Source organism: Engystomops pustulosus, chromosome 6, assembly GCF_040894005.1.
Source record: "Engystomops pustulosus chromosome 6, aEngPut4.maternal, whole genome shotgun sequence".
NCBI classification, from domain to species: domain Eukaryota; kingdom Metazoa; phylum Chordata; class Amphibia; order Anura; family Leptodactylidae; genus Engystomops; species Engystomops pustulosus.
This window is the reverse complement of record NC_092416.1, coordinates 150,086,816-150,112,285: the sequence shown is the minus strand read 5'-3', so window position 1 is coordinate 150,112,285 and position 25,470 is coordinate 150,086,816.

The window sequence follows — 25,470 nt, the reverse complement described above, 5'->3', positions numbered from 1 at the left end:
TATGATTTAGACTTTTTTGAGTGTTATATGTCTCTTTATATGTTTTGGGGCTTAGGGGCATTTTTAGTGATTTATAAAGTAATTTTTTATTGAAAAACATTTTTTTTTACATTTTTTTACATGATCCACCATGGGATATGAACAAGCAATCATCTGATTGCTTGTTCTTGATAATACTCTGCAATACTAATGTATTGCAGGGTATTATCAGTGCCAGCCTATGCAGATGCATAGGCTGACACTTTGCCTTTAAGATGACGTCACAGACGCCATCTTAAAGGTAAACCCTCCAGGCTTCTCTGGGGTCCCGATCGGACCCCAGAGGTGCCAAAACAGCGATCGGCCCCCCCGAAAACGGTGCGGGGGGGCCGATCGTGGGGTAAAGACCCCCAGAAGGCAGGTTAAATGCCGCGGTCGCGTTGACCGCGGCATTTAACGGGTTAAACACCCGCGATCGGAGCCCACTCCGACCGCGGGTGTTAGCCGGGGATGTCAACGGTAGATTACCGTTGAAATCCCGCGGCTAACGATGCCGGTTCGGCTGCTATACAGCGCTGAACCGGCATCGTCTCTGCGCAGTAGCTGTACTGCGCTGAGCGCTATTCGCGGGACTCAGCGCAGTACAGCTACGGCGCAGAGCGCTAAGGGGTTAAACTCTGGAGAATTTATATGTTGAACAAGCATCACCACAAGGGGTTGTCCATTAATTAAGTTTGATGGCCTTTTCTCAGAAGATTATCTGATCATGGAGGGCTCTATACTGGCCCCACTTAGGCAACATTCACACAAACATATGGCGGGCACATGTTCGCTGTGATGGTGACGAGGAGTGGTGACCCTTCCCCTCTCCATTGCGAAGCATGGCGTACATTGGCGTAACACAGGGAAAGATAGGACATCCTATCTTTTCCCTCTGTACGGAGCGTTACCCGTGCTGCACCGTTTTGCCCCGTTCTTCCTTTTGCCGTCTACGGGGATGTATGTACGACAGCAAGCTTGCAGCCATACAAACATCCCTCGGCGGTCGTGTGAATGCAGCCTTTAACACAGAGCATGGATCCAGAATAAGATGGCTTGATGCACTGCAGCTGCAGTTACAACTTCCAACCACTAGACAGAATAACAAACCATCTTTCTCCTTCATGCTCTGTTTTGATGCCAGACAGAAAAAGCTGATCAGTCCAGTATTGGCACCCCAAATACAAGATATTGACGGTCTTACCATAAAGGCAACCAATATTTCCTCATATGCAACCATTTCCTCTGCATGTTTTTTCATTAAATAACAGTTGTGTAATAGTTCCTTCTATATTTCTCTAAAGGGATTTATAAAGAGTTAGCCAAGTGTGTATAGCCAGTAAGAGATTGGACAGTATTAGGATTTCCATGGAAATAACCCCAACTTAGTAACCTACTTTGCTAACTACTCATAGGGGCACATGTATCATACTGTATCATAGAGGCTGACACTTTCTCAAGTTTCCTGAAGTTGGCCTACTTAATCATTGCAACATATCTTAAGTTTTTTTCCCTTTGTGATACAAAGTGATGAGTTGACCGTTTAGTCTCACTTTTGCGACTTTTTGTGGCGTGTGACTTTTTAGTCCCAAATAGTAGCTCCCATACTAAGAGAGCTTAGTATGTCTATTAGGCCCCTGCCATGTTCCCTGAGCATGGCGGAACAACACTGCCACCTACTTCCCGGATTTACACATACAAGAAAAATGTGCTCATTATCATATTTTTATATACAAATTTTATACTTATTGTTTTGTTCGCACTTGGTAGCAAGCAGTTTTTGTTATTGGCTGGCAGCCTAGCACCTCTGTAAGGGAGAACCCATAGAAGTTCCTCCATAGATGTGTTTGCTGGTTAGTTATTAGAGTGAGAGAAAGAAGAGGTGTGGGTGGAGAGGAAAAAGAGATGTACTGTAGAAGACTGTTCCAGCCCTAGAATTAAGGAGATTTTGTGAGTTCTACAGCCTCAAGCCTGAGGAAGCCAGGACAGAGTCATAGCAGTCCCCAAGCCTCTCCTACCAGTAACGGAACATGCACTACCATTATGCTGCTGTTTAAATTCTGGTTTTGAAAATAAAAGAACTGTTACTGGATTCCATGGTCTCCTAGTGCAGCCCAGGGTTTGCCATGTTACTAGAATGGGCCTTCCCTTCAGCCCGGGACCATAAACAGCTGGGAGTGCCTCAGGGGAATCCTTATAGATGTGCAGACCCCCTTCTTATAGTGTCCTAGTCAGCACTGACAGGGATAAGAATAGTGTCTTCTGCCCATAGAGCCCACCGCAACCACCCAGCTGGGCCTCAGCCAGCACTGATACCACTTACCTCCTGGAATGTAAGTGCCAATTCCCTATTAATGGGGCTGTTTGTCAGTACCTTCATAGAACTTCTACTCAATTTCTGTAGCGCTCATACTTAATCCTCCACTCATCTCCCTCTAGTCCTGAGTTTTCTGTCGTGGTCATTGTACAAAGCAGCAGTGTTCTACCTTGGTCCTCTGCAATTAAGACCAACCGTTTGGCCAGCTGCACTGGTGAACACCAATAGGTAGCCTTAGACTCAGCCATGTGAACCAGTGATGGACATTCAACATGCCCACCAGGGTGTTAGGGTTGGGTAACACAGAAGACAGGGGATAGTGTGCCCTGAACTTGTCCCAACCTCTGTCCCTTCCTAAAGCCCCCCCACGCTAAACCGTGGGGCGACTACTTGAAGACTCGAAATACACTGGATAAGTGTGGGAAGGGAAACACAAACAGACTGACAAACATAAAACACAAAAGAATGGTAAACTAGCCGGAGTCACAACGAGAGGGTACGTCAAGAGCAAAATCAGTAGGCAAAGTGTCAATGTCAAAAACTAGCCGAGGTCACAACGATACAGATACAGAGCAAGACAACCTAATGCAGCAAGCGAGTGATGAAGGGATTTCCAACACTGGCACAGGTGACTAGTGAAGCTGCAATTTATGCAGCCAGAACTCCACCTCTAGAACCTGATAGGAGCTGGACAGCTTCTGGGAATTAACCCCTCATGGTAAAGAACAACCAGGCATCATGCAGAGGTACCACAAGTCCCAGCAGTTCCGAACACAACTCCTAGACAACACGAGATCTTAGCAGCCGCTGCCCGGGACGAGAGGTGGAGTTTGCGCGGATACGCGCCGGGGGTCGGAGAATGCTGCTGGCACCAGCAGAAGAACTAGAAGTCTCAGCATTCTCCCTAGCGACCCTGACACAGGGCTTAAAGGACACCTGTCATCAGGTCTTTCTCACCATTTCTGTCACCTCTACCTGTTGGAGCAGCTCACAAGGATCCCATCCCTGCCTTTATCTAGTCAATTCATACATTAATCATTATAAAATCATCTATTCTTTATTATGTAAATGAGGCTGGTCACATGGTCAGAGGCAGTGATGTCACCCCTGGTACCCCTCCCCTCTCCTCCCCCTGCTCATGTCTGTGTGTAATGTATAGTAAAGCATTGCTAGTGTCTGTGCTGTATCTGCTGACACGCTGCATCCTCCCATACACATGTAAGAGACACAGACATCAGCTACACAAGTACATGTCCTGCTATAACATGGCTGCCTGGAGCTGTTGTATCTCTCCTATACACATGCACATGCACACAGGCTGCAGGGGCCGTCAGCACCAGGAAGCACATCATTATACAGCCTCCCACCATTATACAGGCTGTCAGTCAAGCACTGGGGGTGTGGCTGTACCTCCCACTCATGAATAAGTTGGACAGCTTGAATATGCTAATGCTTTATTGGACATTTCACAGGTCATTTGCATACAGCTTTAGGACCTCATTGCTTAAGTTTACAGGCATGTAGAGGGACAATCAAGGGATAGAGGCAATGCTCTCTAATGGCAGTTTATGAAAATCTATTTACATTAGGGGGGTTATTTTGCCTGGGCAAATGTTAACAAAACACAAGCTTTATATACGCTGCACAAGAAAATGATTTGACACTAAATCAGGCTTCTTACTGATCCAGTATTCCGAGGTGTTGAGAGCTGAGCTGAAGAGGCCAGAGTTAGGTAAAGTAACCTTAAAGTGATAGTTCCTGACACTTGTGTGGACATGCCCTGCATAGTTTCTAGAGCTTTTTAGAGTGAAAAAAGTTAAAATATGGCAATAAGTAAAGCTGCTTTGACATTTTGATCAGTATATAAGTATTTTAATTGACTACCTTTTAAACTCAACTTGACTCATAAGCGTGTTGATTGGAATCAGGGAAAGTAAAATTAAGACACATTTTCATTTAAAATTCAAATTGCTATACTCATCCTTAATCCCGGGAGTTGTTAGAAGCACATTATCTCCTTGTTTAATACCTCAAGATTATTTTGAATGGGGCAAAATGTGTCTGCCCAATGTCTACCACAGGAGTGCAAAAAGTTCTTAGCCCAATGGACCACATTTGGGCACATTTACTAAGAACAGTGTTGTGGACTGTACTATGTGCAGTTTGCCCATGTAGTGTGTAGAGGGCATCAGGTACAGGATTTCTGGTGCACATTCTTTATGAATCTGGCACTCTCTGCACTGCCCCGACTGAGGGCACCACTGTTTTTTTTTTCAGTGGACCTTTAACATGGGGTGTGCAACACATTTCTGTCAGACTTTGCATGATAAATCTGGTGCACTATCCGATTTAGCACCAGAACGCCCCTTTCAGTGCAGAAATTTGTGTTCCCTTTCTCCAAAAGAGTTGCAGTAAAACTATTACACAACCATTCCACACATCTTACAGAATCAGTACTCTCCAAAGTCACGGGTCATTTACCCTTGGGAAACAGCTTCTCCATGTGACCTTTTCAAATATATGAAAACACCCATCACTTGGCTTAGCAACGCCCCCTGCTCCTCTACAGCCAATCCCGAGTGTGGGGAGTTTGAAAAGGTCACATGTTTCCCAAGGGTGGGGGGGAACTGCTCCTTTCCAACCCCTCCCTTTTGGCAACTGCCTAGTCACACAGCAGATGCTAATGAAAGGTACAATATAACATATATTTTTTTCTGTAAAACCAATTTTTTATACAAAAACACTTTGGCAGTGTATGTACTATGCTCTGTGGGGACTGGGGGAGTGCTATAAAATGGGTCTCCTGGTGACAGGTTCCCTTTAATGCTAAAAATCCCATACTCACCTTTCCTTGTTCCTGCACAGACATTCTTTGCACTGTTCTGCAGCTGGCCGGAACGATGTGATCACCATAACACCTGCCAGCTTCAGTGGTGCCCAAGTCAAAGACTAGTGATGTTTGTTAATAGATAGATTAGCAAATTCAGTGTTTTACCCAGCAGTTCCCTACACCAAAACCAGTGTGATGGATCCTGCATTGGAGAAGTTGCTAATGGTGTAAGTTGCCAGATCCCCACAAATCCCGGTGACAACCGTTATTTTGGCTGTAATACACTCTTATAGAAAATTTGGGGGACTTAAGGGTCACGTGCCCTAGGGAGCCAATTCCCTAGGGAAGGGGGACCAAAAAGTGACTTCCAATGCCAGGAGAACACAACAACTTGAAGCTTGAAAGAATTTGTAGGTTCTTGAATATGTAGTCCGTGTATAAGGTAGAGTAGATAGTATGGTGTTTGGGGGGTTTGACCTCATTATTTCTAAAATTATTGCCAGCCGAGGATAAAAAGTACAGTACACCATGACGTGCAAGCTTATCCCTGCAGCATCTCTTCATCAGAACAGCGATGTCTGCCAGATACAGTTATTTGGAGCAGCTACATGGAACATTGCATTGTATGTTATCTTTTTAATTATTAATAATTGCTTCAGTAATCTCAATCCCAATTCACAGGAATACTCTAATATTTCATGGCCCCAATTTAATTTTCTGCCCCTGCAATGAGATATTCAGCAAAATAGAAAAAAAATGAATTTACATTGGGTGCAATGAATCATGTTATTTATTAATCTAAGCAGAGGGAATGTGTTTCCTTTAACAAAAATAGCCGCGCCACACGCAACACTGACAATAATCTCAAAACTAGGATTTATTTTCTCTTCTTCATTCCTGGAATTACTTTTTGACAGTTTTCTTTTTTTTTCTTTAATTTGAGTTATCATTTTCCACAGAATATCATAGTTTTTGGAGATGAATTAATACGGGGAATTAATTTTGGACTCTCATGTTTAATTCATTTTTCTTAAAATGAGTAATTGAAAAGGACTAAATAATTTATCTTTGGAATGTTACTCGGGACTTTTAAGCAACTTTGCCTTAATAGAGGACTGACAAAAAAAATATCCACCAAAGTAAAGAAAAGGGATATAGACATCAGAGAGTCAGATGTAATTATTGTCACCCTATGCCATACTATTTCTATATGTATAGAGATACGTTTTACGTTCACCTTAAAGGGTTTTTCCCACAAACCAAATTAGAACCTATTCACAGGATAGGGCCTAACTTGCTGATCGGTGGGCATCTCAGTGATGAGACCCACACAGATCACGAGAACGGAGGGTCCAATGAACTGCCGTCAGACCCCTTGCAACTCCCCGAGATGAGTGGAGCAACCGGTCGCACATGGCCGGGCTTCCCCGTTCATTTCTATGGAGCTGACGGAGATTGCCAAGCACCATGCTCAGCAATCTCTGACACCTCCATAGAGATGAACAGGAAAGCCCAGCCAAAGGACCCCCCTATCTTGTGATCTGTGGGGATCTCATCACTGAGATCCCCACCATTCGGTAAGTTCAGCTCTATCCTGTGGATAACAATCTGATCAAACATGGCGGCACCCATGTGCCCCTGGGTTGGAAATACCTCCAGTTGCTTTGCCAGGGACATTTAATTGGAAAAAAACCTGATTGGTGCTGATCCATAATGGCTGCACCCATGCACTGCCGGTGGGTGTTAGTGCTTTAGTGCTGGGCATACTGAAGAAAACACTAAGGCTCTATAGTGAGTATACATTCCCCCCATAATGGCACTCTCATGTACTATTACTATATAATACATGTATTTACTAAAACTGATTTATTTATATAGCGCACACAGATTACGCAGCACTACACAGAGCTTGCCAAATCAGTTTCCCCACCAGTTATTTTTTATATATATATTTATATATATTATCAACGTGAAGATCTTTTTAAGTCAATGTTTGAAAGAATTTACATATTAAATGTTATTATTCATATAGTTTATAATATATTTTCTAAATATCTATATTGTCTGTTTTATATTCGGATAAAGCCATTGTTTGGAATAGCTTTTTTGCCCTATAGATGCAAGCATGTTTGAGCAAGGCAGTGAGAATGTGTATTTCACAAGACTTTAGGTGCACTGCTCAAATTTCTCCAATTTAATACAAAATTATGATAGAGGCTGCAATGCAGAATACAGTTATATGGTAGCCAGACAAAAATTGTCCAGCCGTAGGTAGAAGTAAGGAAGGATTAATCTGTGCATAGATAATACTTTCCCGGCTAAAAGAAACATAAAAGCATTTTCACGTAGCTCCAGACATGTACTTTCTTTTCATTAAAAAGTAACCATTTAAAAAAAAAAATTGATATATTTTAGGGTATGCAATTTTAAGCCTCTCTGAAACTGGTTTAGTTACCGGAGTCCTGCTCCAATCACTGCTATTCAGCAGCCTTCTCTCCCCACTGGGCTGAATACAGAGCGAGAATATACATATAAAACACACCCCTCTCTTCTATGTACTGCCATCAACTGATTTCCTCATAGCTGCTCTTGTGCTGTTATGTGCTGCCAGGAGCCCTAACTAATGTAATAACCAAACATCTACGCTCTTATCTCTCCCTTAGCTCTCACTACACTTGTATATAAACAAATAATTCACCAAAAGCTTTGGCAGTCTCACCTCCCCCAAACGCTCACACCAGGCAACAAGAATTGATAGACAGAGGAGGAGAGAGACAGAGCAGTGATATGTGCGGCGATATGTAGTGATATGTGCACTGTGCATTTCCTAGTCTTCAATCGTCTCCATGGGCTGTGCTGCAGTTTTAGATAGATAGATAGATATGCTTAAAAAAGGTGGATACACCGAAACGTCGCATCTGAAATAAAGATCACCCTGATTTAATCTACCTACTGGAGTGCTGCTGCCTTCCTTGAATATATCATTGGGTCCCTGCCACGGACATCCAGATTTTCGCACCCAGGCCATTTGGTTGTGCTGCCTTGGACTTTTCTTTTTCTAGATAGATAGATAGATAGATAGAAATAAAGTTCAAGTCAGTACAATTTTGAAAACTCCTTAAAAGGCAGGGTGCAGCGCCCTCATAGGTCCTGGCTTGGTCCTTGGACCTTGGAACCCTGGAGTGATGCCCACGTTCTTCGTTTTCTGTAGATGGATAGATAAATGGATAGATAGATAGTTCTTCTCTAGCTGCAAAAGTTATAATACTGAAACTTTTGTTGTCATTGAATAAATCTTCACAATTTGAACCTCTTCTTTTTTGTATAGTAATAAAGTGAGAGATTTTTTTATCAATACCTTTTCTGATCAATGCTGGAGTCCTAAAGGATTTTCTTGCTTGGAACCTTTTCTGGTGGCCCCCACACAGCTCTCCGTGTACTGGCCAAAAAGACTTCATGCCATCAGTTCGAGTGAGGTGAGCTGAACTTATATATTCTTTTGTCTTTGTTCACACCAATTGAGTTTTGTTGTATTCATTTATTTATAGTATTGTGGGTTTTTCTATCATATTTAATACCCCTTAAATCTAATATTTAAATTAACCTTTTTGTATCTTAAAGGAATTAAATTCACATATTATAGTCTTTTAGCCTATAATTTAAGACTACACAATTAGCTGACCTTAAACAAAACTATACCTCCCTACACAGACTACAATTATAAATCTTTATGCTCTCATATATCCTGTAAACATTTACAGACCCTTTACCTTTCCATCTAAAGCACCAGATCCAAGATTATTCCATAAATACAGCCCTTGAACCAAGCTCAGCACATACAGTAAATACAGCACCAAATCCAAGTTTGTGCATAATTAAACAATAGAATTCAGAATCATGCTCAATGTATAAATATTAAAAGCAGAATTGTAAACTCATGGGTAATACCAGCACTTACTGTAATCCAGCAACTCACAGATGATGTCTTGAAAAGTCTCTTTCATTTTCTTCTTGTACACAATGTTAGCTTAGTCAAGCCGTGACTAATTTCTGAAGATTTAGCAACACAAAAATGTTAGATACATCACTTCATCATCATCTCCTCCACCTTCTTATCGAAAATGTTCTCCTTCTCCTATAGAGATCCCTATTATGTCCCCATAGTAACCAATATAGTAACAGTGTCCCCACAGTAGCCAATATAGTAACCATTCTCCAACCGTTGCCAATATAGTAATAGTGACCACCTACTACGGGAAATATAGTAGCAGTCTGTAAAAATAACCAACATAGTAACAGTGTACCCACATTAGTCAATATAGCCACAGTGCCACCAAAATGTAGTCATTATAGTCACCTTGCCTGCACAAAGTAGTGAATAGTCACAGCCCCTCCACATAGTAGCTAAGAATCAAAGCGCCTGCCCCATAGTAGCCAATACTCACAGCACCTGTTCCAAGTAGCCAATAGTCACCCTGCCCACCCCACAGTAGCCCATTGTCCCAGTGCCTGCTGCCGGTAGCCAAGAGTCAAAGTGCTTGCTGCACAGTAGCCAAGATTCATAGCGCATGCCTCCAGTATCCAGTAGGGGATTATAGTATAGGTGTGGCCACCCAAACCACTCACAACATTTTATACTCAAAAGGACCTTTACCCATGAAATCCTCGTACATCTGTTCATGTTCTCAATACACAGGAACACAAGAGCCATTTCAGGACCTTTGAAGGTCCTCTAAAGGTCCTAAAATGGCAGATTAAAAGCAGGCATTTTGGATGCATCCTCTATTCCTCAAGAAGCTTGATTCTAGTACCATGTGTAGAATGTGACTTCCAGACTTGTAGGGGCTATAGTATTTATATAGCTTAGGGCCTATGGCAGTCTTAATCTGCCTATGTCAGTAGCCAATGCTCATGAAGCCAGCCTCCAGTAGCCAATAATCACAAAGCCATCTCCACAAAAACCAAGAGCCACATTGCCTATCCCCAGTCACAAAAAGTAAATGGTTGCCCCAGTAGATAATAGTCACAGTGCTTGCCCCAGTAGCCAATAATCACAATGCCTTTCCTTGGTTGTCACCGTTCTTGCCCCCAGTAGCCAAAGCTCCCAATGCTTGCCCTCAGCAGCAAGTAGTCACAGTACTGGCCCCTAGTAGCCAGTAGTCACAGTGCTTCCCCAGCAGCCAATACTGACAGTGGCCCACCCACAGAAGCCTGTAATCACAGTGCCTGACCCCAGTACCCATTAGTCACAATGACTGTCCCCAAGAGCCAATGGTCACAATGGGGGTCATTTACTAAGGGCCCGATTCGCGTTTTCCCGACGTGTTACCCGAATATTTTCAATTTGCGCCGATTTCCCCTGAATTTCCCCGGGATTTTGGCACATGTGATCGGATTGTGCCGCATCGGCGCTGGCATGCACACGAAGGAAATCGTGGGGCGTGGCCGAATGAAAACCCAACCGATTCGGAAAAACCGCTGCATTTAAAACAAAAAATCTGTCGCGGAGCTTGCACTTACCTTCACTCAGCCCGAGCCGGTGAACTCCAGTGCGCTCCGATGCTTTTCAGTGCAGCAGCGCCACCTGGTGGACGGCGGAGGAACTACCTTAATAAATCCCGTCCGGACCCGAATCCAGCGCAGAGAACGCGCCGCTGGATCGCGAATGGACCGGGTAAGTAAATCTGCCCCAATGTCTTAATAGTTGAAAACACGTCACTCCTTGTATGGAAAGGGCTAAGGTTTGGTGCACATGCTGGGGAACTAGCCTAGAAGATTACATAAGAATTCCTACCTTGAGTGCCAGGCATTTATTTTTTGAATAGTCACAATGCCTGACCACAGTACCCAATTGTCCCAGTGGTTACCCTCAACAGCCAATAATGTTTGCCTACAGTAGCGAATAGTCCCTGACCCACAGTAGCCAATAATCACAATGCCTGCCCCCCGTATTAGTCAAAATCCATTGTCCTGTAGCCAATAGTCAATGTGATTACCCCCTGTAGCCAGTAGCAACCAGAGAGGGCCAGGAACAGCCATCAAAGCACATCACGGATGGCAATGAAATTGGCAATAAAGCAGTTTTCTTTTTGCTGTACTTGATATAAAAACATTAACAGCAGAAGGAACAAGGAAACTACCAACTTGTCTTCATTTGTAGTGGATCAGGTGAGCTGAACTTGCTTGGACTTAAGCCATTAGACAGTGGTTGTAGACTTCTGCTTCTGAATCATTCAGTTGTATAGTTTTAGCACCAGAAGGTAAGGACAGGTCTTCAGTATCAGGGCACTGGGCACTGACTTTCAGCACCCTCATTGATCTCATATTGATGATCTATTATAATAATACACTTTTATTTACCGTATATACTCGAGTATAAGCCGACCCGAGTATAAGCCAAGGCCCCTAATTTTACCACCCAAACCTGGGAAAACCTATGGACACGAGTATAAGCCAAGGGTGGAAAATGCATTGGTCTCAGCCTCCCAGTATACAGCCTGCCAGCCCCCCTGAAGTATACAGCCTGCCAGCCCCCCTGAAGTATACAGCCTGCCAGCCCCCCTGAAGTATGCAGCCTGCCAGCCCCCAGTAGTATACAGCCTGCCAGCCCCCTTGGAGTATACAGCCTGCCAGCCCCCTTGAAGTATACAGCCTGCCAGCCCCCTTGAAGTATGCAGCCTGCCAGCCCCCTTAAGTATGCAGCCGGCCAGCCCTTAGTATACTGCCAGCCCTGTTCGCCAAGCACATTAAAAAAAAAAAAAACCTTCCATACTCACCTACAGGCGGCTTCCTGATGCTCCGCTCCCCGCGGCCAGTCTCCAGTCTTCTCTGTGTTGTATCAGCCGGCAGATACGTGTCCATGCGATCTGTCGGCTGGCGCACAATATCATGTGGAGGGGTCGCCGCGGATGACAACACCGTCTCTTGATATTGTGCGCCAGCCGGCAGATCGCGTGGACGCGTATCTGCCGGCTGATACAACTCAGAGAAGAGAGAAGACCGAAGACCGGCTGCGGGGAAGACAGAAGAGGAGCAGCCGAACATCGGGAGCCACGCGGACCATCGGGCCTCTGGAGGTGAGTATGGAAGCTTTTTTGTTTTTTATTGACTCGTGTATGAGCCAAGGGGAGGTTTTTCAGCACATTTTTTGTGCTCAAAAAATTCGGCTTATACACGAGTATATACGGCATCATATTCCGCAGCACTTTACAAATCATGGGTGACCTATCCTGATTACTCATACCGTATTTGTATGTATATACACTCACCGGCCACTTTATTAGGTACACCTGTCCAACTGCTCGTTAACACTTAATTTCTAATCAGCCAATCACATGGCGGCAACTCAGTGCATTTAGGCATGTAGACATGGTCAAGACAGTCTCCTGCAGTTCAAACCGAGCATCAGTATGGGGAAGAAAGGTGATTTGAGTGCCTTTGAACGTGGCATGGTTGTTGGTGCCAGAAGGGCTGGTCTGAGTATTTCAGAAACTGCTGATCTACTGGGATTTTCACGCACAACCATCTCTAGGGTTTACAGAGAATGTTCCGAAAAAGAAAAAACATCCAGTGAGCGGCAGTTCTGTGGGCGGAAATGCCTTGCTGATGCCAGAGGTCAGAGGAGAATGGGCAGACTGGTTTGAGCTGATAGAAACAGATAAAAAAGGTCAGTGCTCAACTCTTCTAAGTCACAATTCACATTCAGTAGGTAATCTCACCACCTTCCCTTCAGTTAGAAATTGAGGATCTCCTAGGTTTCTCCTGCCTTTTCTTCGTTCTCCTGAACACTGGATTCCAATGCACCCCTGAACCACTCCCGTGTCTGTGGTGCACTCTTAGTCCTTTGCCAGAAGATAAACGAACAAATAGTGCAGAATCCCAAGGTTCAAGAAGGATATTTTATTGTATATACTCACAAAGTGGAGTTAAAAAGCGCGCATGTAACAGTGTAAAAAACGCCAAACACCTCGCCGGGGTGTTACTATAGTGGGAGAGTGCCGGTTCAGTAGCTCCTCTGTTCTTTCTTTTTTGTCCCTGTTCTTTTTCCGGAGGTCGAACTTTTTGCAATATTTAATTTGAGCTGATAGAAAGGCAGCAGTGACTCAAATCGCCACCCGTTACAACCAAGGTAGGCAGAAGAGCAGCTTTGAGGCAGATGGGCTACAGCAGCAGAAGACCACACCGGATGCCACTCCATTCAGCTAAGAACAGGAAACTGAGGCTACAATTTGCACAAGCTCATCGAAATTGGACAGTAGAAGATTGGAAAAACGTTGCCTGGTCTCGATTTCTGCTGCGACATTCGGATGGTAGGGTCAGAATTTGGCGTCAACAACATGAAAGCATGGATCCATCCTGCCTTGTATCAACGGTTCAGGCTGGTGGTGGTGGTGTCATGGTGTGGGGAATATTTTCTTGGCACTCTTTAGAATAGAATAGAATAGAATAGAATGCTTTATTGTCCCCATAGGGGAAATTGACTTTGTCACAACGACAACAGCAACACCTCCATTCATGATCACTATTATACATATACAGACAAGTAAGATACAACATACATATACATATAGATAATAACAGTTATTTTAAAAGAGTCATTAAAAAGTATAAAAAAAAGAAAAACACCATGGTTACAGATATTAATTACTTGCCCATGTTCACTAATGCAATTGCCCTCGGTATAAAAGAATTTTTAAAACGATTCGTTCTACATTTCATATGCAGAAACCGATCACTAAATGTACTACGTTGACCCATTAGTGTGTAATGTAATGGGTTTTTCTCATTACATACAATGGACTTAAATTTGGAGAGCATACGTGCACACAAGATTGACTCCCAATCCTCTGTCTTAGTACCAACAATTGAGTTCACCTTCCTAACCAATTTCTTAAATTTGTTAAGTCAGTCGTGCAAGCATTATTTCCCCAACATACCACCGCATAGAATAAAACACTTCCAATTACAGACTGGTAAAAGGACAACAACATCCTACGATCCACATCAAAAGACCTAAGAGATCTTAAAAAGTACAGTCTCCCGGTCGCCTTTTTATACAGTTTCTCTGAGTTTATATGCCACATTAACTTATCATCCAGATAGACGCCCAGATACTTATAGTTTGTGACGCGTTCCACTGCGACACCCCTAATCTTCGTAGGCTCACCATCAGTATCACGTTCTTTTCGGAAACTGATTACCATTTCCTTGGTCTTAGATAGATTCAATTCCATTTGTGTCGCACCACTCCGAGAACACGTCAATGGTCGACCAGTATTCAGACAGATCTCCCCCTTTTATGCACCCTATTATCGCAGTGTCATCCGAATACTTCTGCAAGAAACACTCACTTCTATTTTTTTGAAAATCTGCAGTGTAGATGGTGAATAGAAACGGGGGAAGAACAGTCCCCTGTGGGGCTCCAATGTTACTCACAACCACATCCGACACTGTGTTTCCAATTTTCACCTTCTGCGGTCTTAATAACAGATAATTAAAGATCCACTGAATTAGGCCAGAACCAACCCCCATTTTACCCAATTTCTGACATAAACGTTTCGGGATAATCCTATTAAAAGCACTCCCAAAATCGAAGAACATTATCCTGATCTCAGACCCCGGCTCGTCCAGATGCATGTATACCCTGTGGAGCAAATAAAGAATCGCATCCTCCACACCCAGACGTGGTTGGTATGCGAATTGTAGAGGGTCAAGATATAGTCCAACTACTTCAGCAAGATGTCTCAAAATAAAACGCTCAAAAACCTTCATAATTATTGGTGTTAACGCTATCGGGCGGTAGTCATTTGGGCCCCTTGGTACCAATTGAGCATCGTTGCAACGCCACAGACTACCTGAGTATTGTTGCTGACCATGTCCATCCCTTTATGACCACAATGTACCCTGTAACATCTGATGGCTACTTTCAGCAGGATAATGCGCCATGTCATAAAGCTGGAATCATCTCAGACTGGTTTCTTGAACATGACAATGAGGTCACTGTACTCAAATGGCCTCCACAGTCACCAGATCTCAATCCAATAGAGCATCTTTGGGATGTGGTGGAACGGGAGATTCGCATCATGGATATGCAGCTGACAAATCTGCGGCAACTGTGTGATGCCATCATGTCAATATGGACCAAAATCTCTGAGGAATGCTTCCAGCACCTTGTTGAATCTATGCCACGAAGAATTGAGGCAGTTCTGAAGGCAAAAGGGGGTCCAACCCGTTACTAGCATGGTGTACCTAATAAAGTGGCCGGTGAGTGTATATATACATGCAGTTCCCTGGTTACGTACAAGATAGGTTCTGCAGGTATGTTCTTAAGTTGAATTTGTATGTAAGTCGGAACTGTATATTTTATAATTGTAAACCCAGACAAATATTTTTTGGTCTCTGTGACAATTGGATTTTAAAAATGTTGGATTGTCAAAATTAACAATAAAGCTTCATTACAGACACCTGTGATAACTGTTACAGCTGTCTATAGCAATCTAGTGAAATTTTCATTTTATTACACTAGAAATATATTGGACTTGCTGTACGAAGTATTCCAACCTCTTTTTTTTACAGTTATGTCAGGAATTTCGATTTTCAGCAGTTTCCTAAAATTTAATTAACATCTATTAACATTGATTCCATGAACAGTAGAAAAACTAGTAGCTGTAAAAGGTGTGTAGGTAGGCCATACATATATTGTTGACAAATTTAAAAAAAGTATTCACTCTTCATATAAAAAAAATTCAATGTAGTGCTGTAATGCTGCTGACAGGGGACATACAACCAAGGAGAAAAGTAAGGTAGGACACAGATGGTGATAATGGTAAACCCACTCAGATGTCCCTGCCTATTTGCTGATCCTACCCTAGACAGTAGTTAACAACTGGGCTATGTCGCCTTCCTGCGCCAAAGTGAAACACAGAGACAAAAATAGGACAAAACAAAACACAGGACAAAGGTTGTAGCAATATGGGTGAAAACAAAGAGAATTACTTAGAACAGGGAAAGAATCAGAAGAGGGTAATGAGGTGTATAAAGATCAGAAAACCTAAACAAAGCAATACAGAATACACTAGCAAGCTCAAGAGAATACTTTTATCAAGCTCTAGGAAGAGGGCAAAATAACTTATTATGGCATGTCAGAGTTCTGGGCAAGGTGTGATTAGGCCTCACTAACATTAGCAGGAGACATACGGTTGTGGTGATGATAATTTATGACAGCCAGGAATTAAATAGGGTAGCAATCAGACTAGTCCAAGACAGAATGCAAAATAAGTACAAAATCATAGTCAACAGTGTATCCTCTGCTGTACTTTATGTTCTGCTGTACTTTAGATGATGGTGCTGAAACCTGAACACACACAGTCGTTACTATTGTCTTTCAAAAAGTCAAAATTTTGCATAAGGAACACAAAAAAGTGCTGTATAATATCACATGTCATATGCAAAGACTGTGGCACTGAAGATAGAAATGTTTCTAAAGGGCATCAACTCTATTGAGCCATAATATGATTTAAAAATGCTTACCCATAAGGCAAAAGTCAAGTGGCTTGAGATATACGAGAATCCTGCGCCTCAGTCTTTTTTTAAACAGTGTTTGGATCATGGACACTCAACTAAAATTTAGAAACAAGTGGGGTAATCAGGAAAGGCAGTGCCCCATAGCTGTGCTGCAGCTTTACAGGCTGTTAAACAGCAAGCAGCACTTCCCTCTCCCACTGTGTGAGATTACATCGGGCAGAGGGAGTGGGGAAGTGCTGAAAGAGCAGGGAGAGGATGAGACAGTGTAACAGCCTGTTAAGCTACAGCACAAAGGGGCTCTGGTAGCACCCCCAGCGCCATTCAGGCTAATTTAAAAAGTTGATTTAGGCCATGGAAGGCAAATATAAGAAGATTACCACAGTCACAGTACCGGGATCTATAAATAAGTGCCCCAAGTTTTAATGGTACATTTCCTTTAAATTAAAATAGGAACTGCCTGGATACTCGACCACAACCTTTATGGTTATTTATTCTTCAGACAAATCCATAACAGTAGGTATGTTCCATAATGTTAGATCATCTAAGTTGAATAAGAATAATTCATTCCACACAGTGAGATTAACAGTTCTAAAAATAAGTGCCCCCCACCATCTAATAGCATATTATAAAAGCCTACAAGCGACAAAATAACAAGCCGCGTGCAAATGATGTGCATGTTTTCTCACAACAAATCTATCAATAGGCCGAGAACATAACCCGGCTGGGGAGATTTATAAGTGACATTTTGTATCCTCCGAGGACATGTGTAGCGCTGCGTCTGGAAATGGTTTCTACATCCAGTAAATTCTGGCGCGCTAATCACTGCAGCATTTTTCATATGCTTATTCACGAGAAATCACTGCTGAGTTATGAAGAATTACGGGAGCGCAGGGACTCAATGAGCTGCTAACAGACTGTTTTATGGCAAAGGCTGACACTATCCTAATGGCTGCTGAAACACATTCTGGAATCAGGTCGTGAGTCCATTTGCTCAGTAAGTGTGACTGTCTCTAACTAAGTCGGGGTTGAGGCTTTCTTTACTATTACCAAATCATACAACCTGATACTACAACTGAGACTGGTATATAATGACAGCTCAGAACCCTGTTGTTTTAGTTTTGGGTCAACTACACAGGTTAACATTACGGGTGTCCAGGAAGCGTATTAATGACACTACACTCATGTTATGGACGTTCCCCAATGGTACATAGGCTGAGAAAAATCCCAAGCAGGGCGGGCTACAGGTTTTAGTGGGCTCCTGGGCGATAGAGCCTTAGTGGGCCCCTTCGTGGGCTGCCCTCCAGTGGCCACACTGACCCCCCCCCCCCCCTGCGGAATAGACTGAACCCCCCTCCCCTTGCGGAATACACTGACTCCCCCTCCAGCTACACTGCCAGCCCCCCCTCCGGGAAAGAAAAGAAATCTCACCTTTCCTTGTTCCCCCAGAGCAGCGCATGAACAGCCTCCATCTTTCTTCGGCCTGGGCCTCCCGTATGCGCTGGCCCTGAAGCCGGCACATGTGATCTGATGACGTCACCATGTGCGCCGGCTTAAGAGCTGTCGCATACCATATGGAGCGCCGCTTCGTGGTAACCAGGATAGGTGAGTTTTGGATTCTGTTTCTATGCTGCGTCCCGACGAGCGCAGGATAGAAGCAGAAAAGTAATCGATCAGGATGGTGATCATTTGTACCAGTGTCATATAGCGACACTGGTACAATTGACCCGGGGGCCAGAGTGGGCCCCTCCAGCTCCCCGGCACTTTCTTAGGTTGGCCGGGTGCTGGCGCCGGGTCTGATCCCAAGTCATTGGGGGAGATTTGCCAGTTTTCTGATATATAAGCCCTGAAATAATTACAATTCCCTACAACCGCCAGGAATTGCAATTATTTTCCACTTTACGCCACTTCTACACCAAGTGGGAGTGGTGGGTGTGAAAGGACCACAGATGGCGGCGGAGTTGGTTGCTGCCCTCACCTGCACACTCACTATAAACAGATCACAGTGTTAAGTAACTAGTTCCTATGTCAGTTACAAAAAAAATTGGCCCATATTAATAAAAAACTGTGCAAACGGCACTACGTGTAGTGTGCAGGGGGCACCAGATTCATGACTCTTGGTTCTTCATGAATCTGGGGCCACCTGCACTGCTCTGACAGAGTGCACAAACTTTTTTTGGTGCACCTTTAAAATTGTGTTTGCATCACAATTCTGTTGGACACTGTGGGGCACATTTACTTACCCCGTCCATTCGCGTTCCAGCGGTGGCTTCTCTGACGAGCGTTCGGGTCTTCCAGCGATTCATGAAGGTCCTGCGCCCGATGTCCACCAGGTGGCGCTGCTGCACTGAAGTCCGCCGAGGTGCCCCGGAGTTCATCGTCTTCATCGTGGTGCATGTAAGTATGGCCCGCGCGACCAATTTTTTTTTTAAATGCGGCGGTTTTTCCGAATCTGACGGGTTACCGTTCGGCCACGCCCCCCTATTTCCGTCGCGTGCATGCCAGCGCCGATGCGCCACAAACCGTTCGCGTGCGCCAAAATCCCTAGGCAATCCAATTTAAAATCGGCGCAAATCGGAAATATTCGGGTAACACGTCAGGAAAACGCGAATCGGGCGCTTATTAAATGACCCCCTGTATGATAAATGTGGTGCACGGTCTGACTGTTCACAGAAACTCCCCTTTAAGCAAAGAATTGTGTGCTGAATTGGGTATAGTGCAGCCACGCTTTATAAATACATGTACAAACAGTTTGCACTGAAAAGAATGTGGAAAGTCAAACAGAAAACTAGCGCAGGGGCTTTAATAAATGTGAGCCATTGGGGCTTATTTACTAAGGGTCCGCGGACGCACTTTCGTTGGGCTTCCTGACGTTTTCAGGTTTTGCACGGCTTTGACAGGTATTTAGAAGGGTATTGTGTCGCACGCAATCGGATTGTGGCGCAGCTGCGCTGGCTTTCATGCAACAGAAATGGGGGGGGGGGGGCATCAGACGAACCGACTGATTCAGACTGAGCACAGGATTTAACTTTCAAATTTTGTCGCAAGCCCAAGCACTTACCTACACTGGGAAGAGGATGGTGAACTCTGACCTGAGTGGGGAAGAGACACATGCAGGATATCGGGCACACGATCTTAGTGAATCGCGGCACAGTGCATTATACACGGACAATGCACTTTCTGTGAACTCCGCGGGCAGGTAAGTAAATGTGCCCCATTATCCTCTCCTGGACCTCTGGTCATTATCTGTACCATAAAAATGAAGCCTTACATGTAAGCCCCTTTTAAGAACATTTTTAGACAATTTTATCATGAATTTAATCATGATGTGAGAATGAGTGACAGTAAACCTAGAAATGGTGCAAGTACCACAGGTTTTACAATTTAGGAAATTATATGGATTATTCATGCTTCATACACTTTACAGAACTAGGGCTCATATATGCAGTAATGGTATGTATACAAAAAAAATTTTGCACAAATAATTAGCGCACAGAGATCTCACGCATGCATAACAAATAGTCTGCCCACAATTAGAACTTGAAAGAATGACGCTAAATGGGGAAAATTTGTGTCAGTCACTCACATAAAAAGTCAAAATAGGAAAGGATCCCCTTACTTTCTATTGTAGAAAGTGCATTCACAGCTATTTAGTGCATCCATTAGAATATATTCAAAATACCCCATACACTATGGTTGATAAAATTATTCTGTAAAATTAATGCAGATTTTACACCCCTAGTGTGTGTGCTGTATGACCGATTTGTTGAATCTGCATTTATATAATACAGACCATATTTCCATTATTTCTAGTTAATCAGTAGCCATGAGGGAATAATCTTCCGTCAATGAGTTAAATGATAAAAATATAGTGAAAACCAAAAGCTTTAAAAGTTTTCAATACATGCCTGCTGGCTGCACCCACATCCATCCATCCATCGACTTGTTATTTACAATAAGGTCGAACTATCCATAGCGGGCTGGAAATCTTGCTTTGGTTCAAGAAGTTGGAATGTTGCTGACATGCCGTCTGTCAACACCCAAAAGGTATAAACCAGGAGAGAAAGATCTTGAAAAGCAATTTCGAGGCAAAGCGTTATGCTGGCAGAACACCTTGACAGATCGGAATTGAGGCGTTCAGATAAACAGCCGGCACAGCCTGCAATCACAAAATAACCGCGACTCCATCCGAGCTGCATGCTCCGCGTCCTGTCTCTTTTGTCTTACACTTTCATTACATTTGTGTTCAAAATCCTTAAAAGACTCAGCGATCTGTAACCTTTAAATGTTCAATCTCATGGCAAATGGCTGCATTGTAACCTTTTGTACTGCAGAAAGTATGTTAAGTGTCACAAAAACTTACAGCGGGCTTTAGCAGAGGAAAAAACGCCATCCGCAGAAACTACCTGAATAAAGGGGCAACTAGCACTGTGTGACATGTCTGAGGGAGTGTACAAGTAAATGAGGGGGACTTAAGGATAACCTAATTTACAGATGATCCCTAGTTACAGATGGACCCCTCTGCCCGCTGTGACCTCTGGTGAAGCTCTCTGGATACTTTGCTTTAGTCCCAGGCTGCCATAATCAGTTGTAAGGTGTCTGTAAGGTAATAATACTGCTGTCCATGAAAGCTATACATTTTTAAAATCCCCCCAAAAATTTTGTCTGGAGTTAAAATTATAAAATATACCCGTTCTGGCATCAACTTCTCAAATTCAACTTAAGTACAAACCTAAAGAACCTTATCCAGTCCTCTATTTATTTCTATGGGATTTTTGGGAGAGCTCTTCTCTTAGGACTCCATATTACTGTAAGGCAGCTCAGGTGTAATTGCAATCCCCAGTCCTGTCAATCTTTAGGCATGCCAGAGGTCAGACTTAAAGAGAACCCGTCATGCAAAATAACCCCCCTAAACTAAATATATTTTCATAAACTGCCATTAGAGAGCATTGCCTCTATCCCTTCATTGTCCCTCTACATGCCTGTAAACCTAAGCAATGAGGTCCTAAAGCTGTATGCAAATGACCTGTGAAATGTCCAATGAAGCATTAGCATATTCAAGCTGTCTACTCTATTCATGAGTGGGAGGCACAGCCACACCCTCAGTGCATGACTGACAGCCTGTATAATGATGTGAGGCTGTATAATGATGTGCTTCCTGGTGCTGGTGGCCACACCCCCTGCAGCCTGTGTGTGTATATAGGAGAGATACAGCAGCTCCAGGCAGCCATGTTACAGCAGAACATGTCAGATTCATGTGTAGCTCATATCTGTGTCTCTCACCTGTATATTAGGAGGATGCAGCATGTCAGCAGATGCAGCACACACACTAGCCATGCTTTACTATACATTACACACAGACATGAGCATGGGGAGGAGAGGGGAGGGGTAACAGGGGTGACATCACTGCCTCTGACCATGTGACCAGCCTCATTTACATGATAAAAAATAGATGATTTTACAATGAATAATGTATGAAATAACTAGATAAAGGCTGGGATGGGATCCTTGTGAGCTGCTCCAACAGGTAGAGGTGACAGGACAAGTGACACAGACCTGATGACAGGTGTCCTTTAAGATTAATTTCATATTCAGTATACGGTACTCTAATAAAATGTCCGACAGCAACCGCACTTCATTAACAAAATGTCCACAGCAGATGCCCCCTTTACATAAATGCCCACAGCAGAGGCCCCCTTTAATGATATGTCCACAGCAGATGCCCATTTAATAAAATGTCCACAGCAAATGCCCCCCTTTACATAAATGCCCACAGCAGATTCCCCCCTTCATTAATGAAATGTCCACAGGTTACCATTTACATAAATGTCCAAAGCAGAGCCCCCCTTCATTGAAATATCCACAGCAGATGCCCCTTTAATAAAATGTCCACAGCAAATGCCCCCTTTACATAAATGCCCACAGCAGATCCCCCCTCCATTAATAAAATGTCCACAGCAGAGCCCTTTGTGGCGCCTCGTGGCGCGCACACACACTATGCGTCATATTGTATATAGAGGAGAAGATGGAGCCGCAAGGTAGGGAAGAAGAAGCCGGAAGGTGAGTTTAGTGGGGGGTTTTTTTAAGACTGATGGCGGATCTTCATATAGGGCCACTGGGTAACATTGGCTCAATTTGGCAAAACTTCAATGGACAGACGATTGGATGGATCGCCGGTCACACAGATGCACGGCTCGTTATATCACAGAGAGTAATCAGATATGTCTTATAACAAGATGTGCACCTGTGTGACCACAGTCAGATTTCTTCCCACTGGAAATAAACAATAAGGCTTTCTACAGCAGGGCAGCAAGCAGAGATCTAGAAAACCGTGTGGAATTGATACAGAAAGTGCATTAGAAATTTGTATAACTTTTCATTATTCAAACAATCTCAATTACTTGTTGAAATGGGAATACAGGCAGTCGCCGGGTTACGTATACAAGATAGGGTCTGTAGATTTGTTCTTAAGTTGAATTTGTATGTAAGTCGAAACTGTATATTTTATAATTGTAGCCCCAGCTAAAAAAATTTTGTGACAATTGGATTTTAAAAATGTTGGATTGTCATAAGAACCAGGATTAATAATAAAGCTTCATTACAGACGCCTTTTATAACTCCTACAGCTGTTTATTGTAGCCTAGGACTAAAGTACAATAAATTACCAACACCCAGAGGTCCGTTTTTTAACTAGGGATCGTCTGTAAGTCGGGTGTTCTTAAGTAGGGGACTGTCTGTACCTTTTTAAATATTGGTATTGCAGGTATTACATTTTTCCTATTGCTGCATATTCCCATCCCAGTCTTCAATGTACTATAACCCACCCAAACCCACAGAAACTAAGGAAAAGATCTGGAAAATGAAAAAAAAAATCTCTGATGTTAATATCCAAATCAGGATACAGATTCAATTTTCACTCTTTTGACATAGTACTATTCCCTATAAAAAGCTGTAATGTATCAGCTGCCACTTAATCATGTCATAAGAGATTACTGTAAAAGTGTTTCTCTCAGAAATATATCATCAGGTTTTTACATTATTCTGTCCAAAGGAAAAATGCTGCTATTATTGATTCATAGATTTCACAGAAGGAAATTGTCTATAATGATCCTGAGAGTCTATGAGGCAGGGGCACGGATTGTTTTACGAATAAATACAAATGTATGTGACAATATGTGTAATATGGTTCATTTTTGCCACCTATCAGTATACTTTAGCAGTGTGGGGGGGCTGAACGATGCCTTAGTAGATTTATACAGTGTGACACAGGGATGGGTAAAAGTGACAAAACCTGAAACAGAAGGAATTCTACTTTACCTCTTATGTCCTCTTGACCATTACTGTAGCTTACAATAAGACCTCTTCACATGTTATACCCTTGTGCAGGTAGAGGGTTCATAGACTTGTATATTTTATAGGACACAAATAAGAGATCTTTATGTACATTGTTAGGACCAGTGAATACCTCAGTTATTTCATCCGTTTGTAGCATCGGTCCAATCCAGGAGTTGTGAGAGTGAAACACACAGAACAGTCCCAAATATTTCCATTATACCTAATCTTTGTCTCCACTCCTAGTTTTGGCTCACAATTACCTGATGTTAAACAAAAAAAAGGTGATACAACTAAGATGTGAGCTGGTCTTTTAAGGAATTTTCCAGGTCCATAATAGTGATGACTTATTCCATGGACGGTGTTGGCACCCTTCACGGGTGTTGAATATCTATGCCGTAGGCATTTAAATTATGGCACGGCCATCTTGAATTTGATCCCTGCCTCCTGTGGCGTCATCGGGGGTGTGGATTGGTTTCTATGAGTCTTATACAGGTTCCATGACCTGTTATTCATCCTAATCTGTAGCTAAACTGTCATATACTGCAATATAATAGTATATTGTAGTATATGGCAGCAGCAATCAGTCCCCCAAGGGTTAAAGCACCCCAGTGGGGATTGAAAAAGTGTGAAAAAAAGGGGAAACAATTAAAACCTTAAAGTTCAAATCACCCCCTTTCCTTAGAACTGATATAAAAATAAATCAAATCAAATCATATCGCTGAGTCCCAAAAGTTCTGATCTATCAAAATATAGAAATGGTCATTCCTGGCAGTGAACAATGTAATGGAAAAAAGCGCCCAACTATCTGATGTGCCACTTTTTTGGTAACAACGAAATCATCACTATGTCCCATAAAAATTACACCTTCCACAGTGCGGTACACCAAAGTATGAAAAAGGATTTGGCGTCAGAAGATGGGAAAATGAAGACAAAAAATTTTTGGACAAAGGGTTGTAAGTTTTTCAAATTTATCAAAACACAATAAAATCTATATATACATAGTTTGGCTTCCACATGATCGCACCGACCTAACAAATAAGAAGGAGTAATTTGGAGCGCACAGTGAATTCTGTAAAAACTGAGTTCACAAGAAAATGGCGTCACTGCTTTTTTTTCATCAATTTCAATGCATTCGTAATTTTTTTTGCTTCCCAGTACATGACATGCGATATTAAATACAGACACTAGAAAGTACAATTTTTTTATGAAGAAAACAAGCTCCCTCAATGGAAGAATAAAAAAAAGTTATGTTTTTTTGAAAGCGGGCGGAGCAAGGTGCCAGGTCGTTAGGGTTAATGTGAGAGGCTCTGTGCTGGGGAAACATGGCACGGATACCTTGATATATACTCTGCCAATTAGCTGCTATACCAGTATATTTATGAAAGAAGATGTCATGGCAGAGTTTTTTTTTTTTTCATTTTCCAATAAAAAAGTCCATATGGTCATAAGA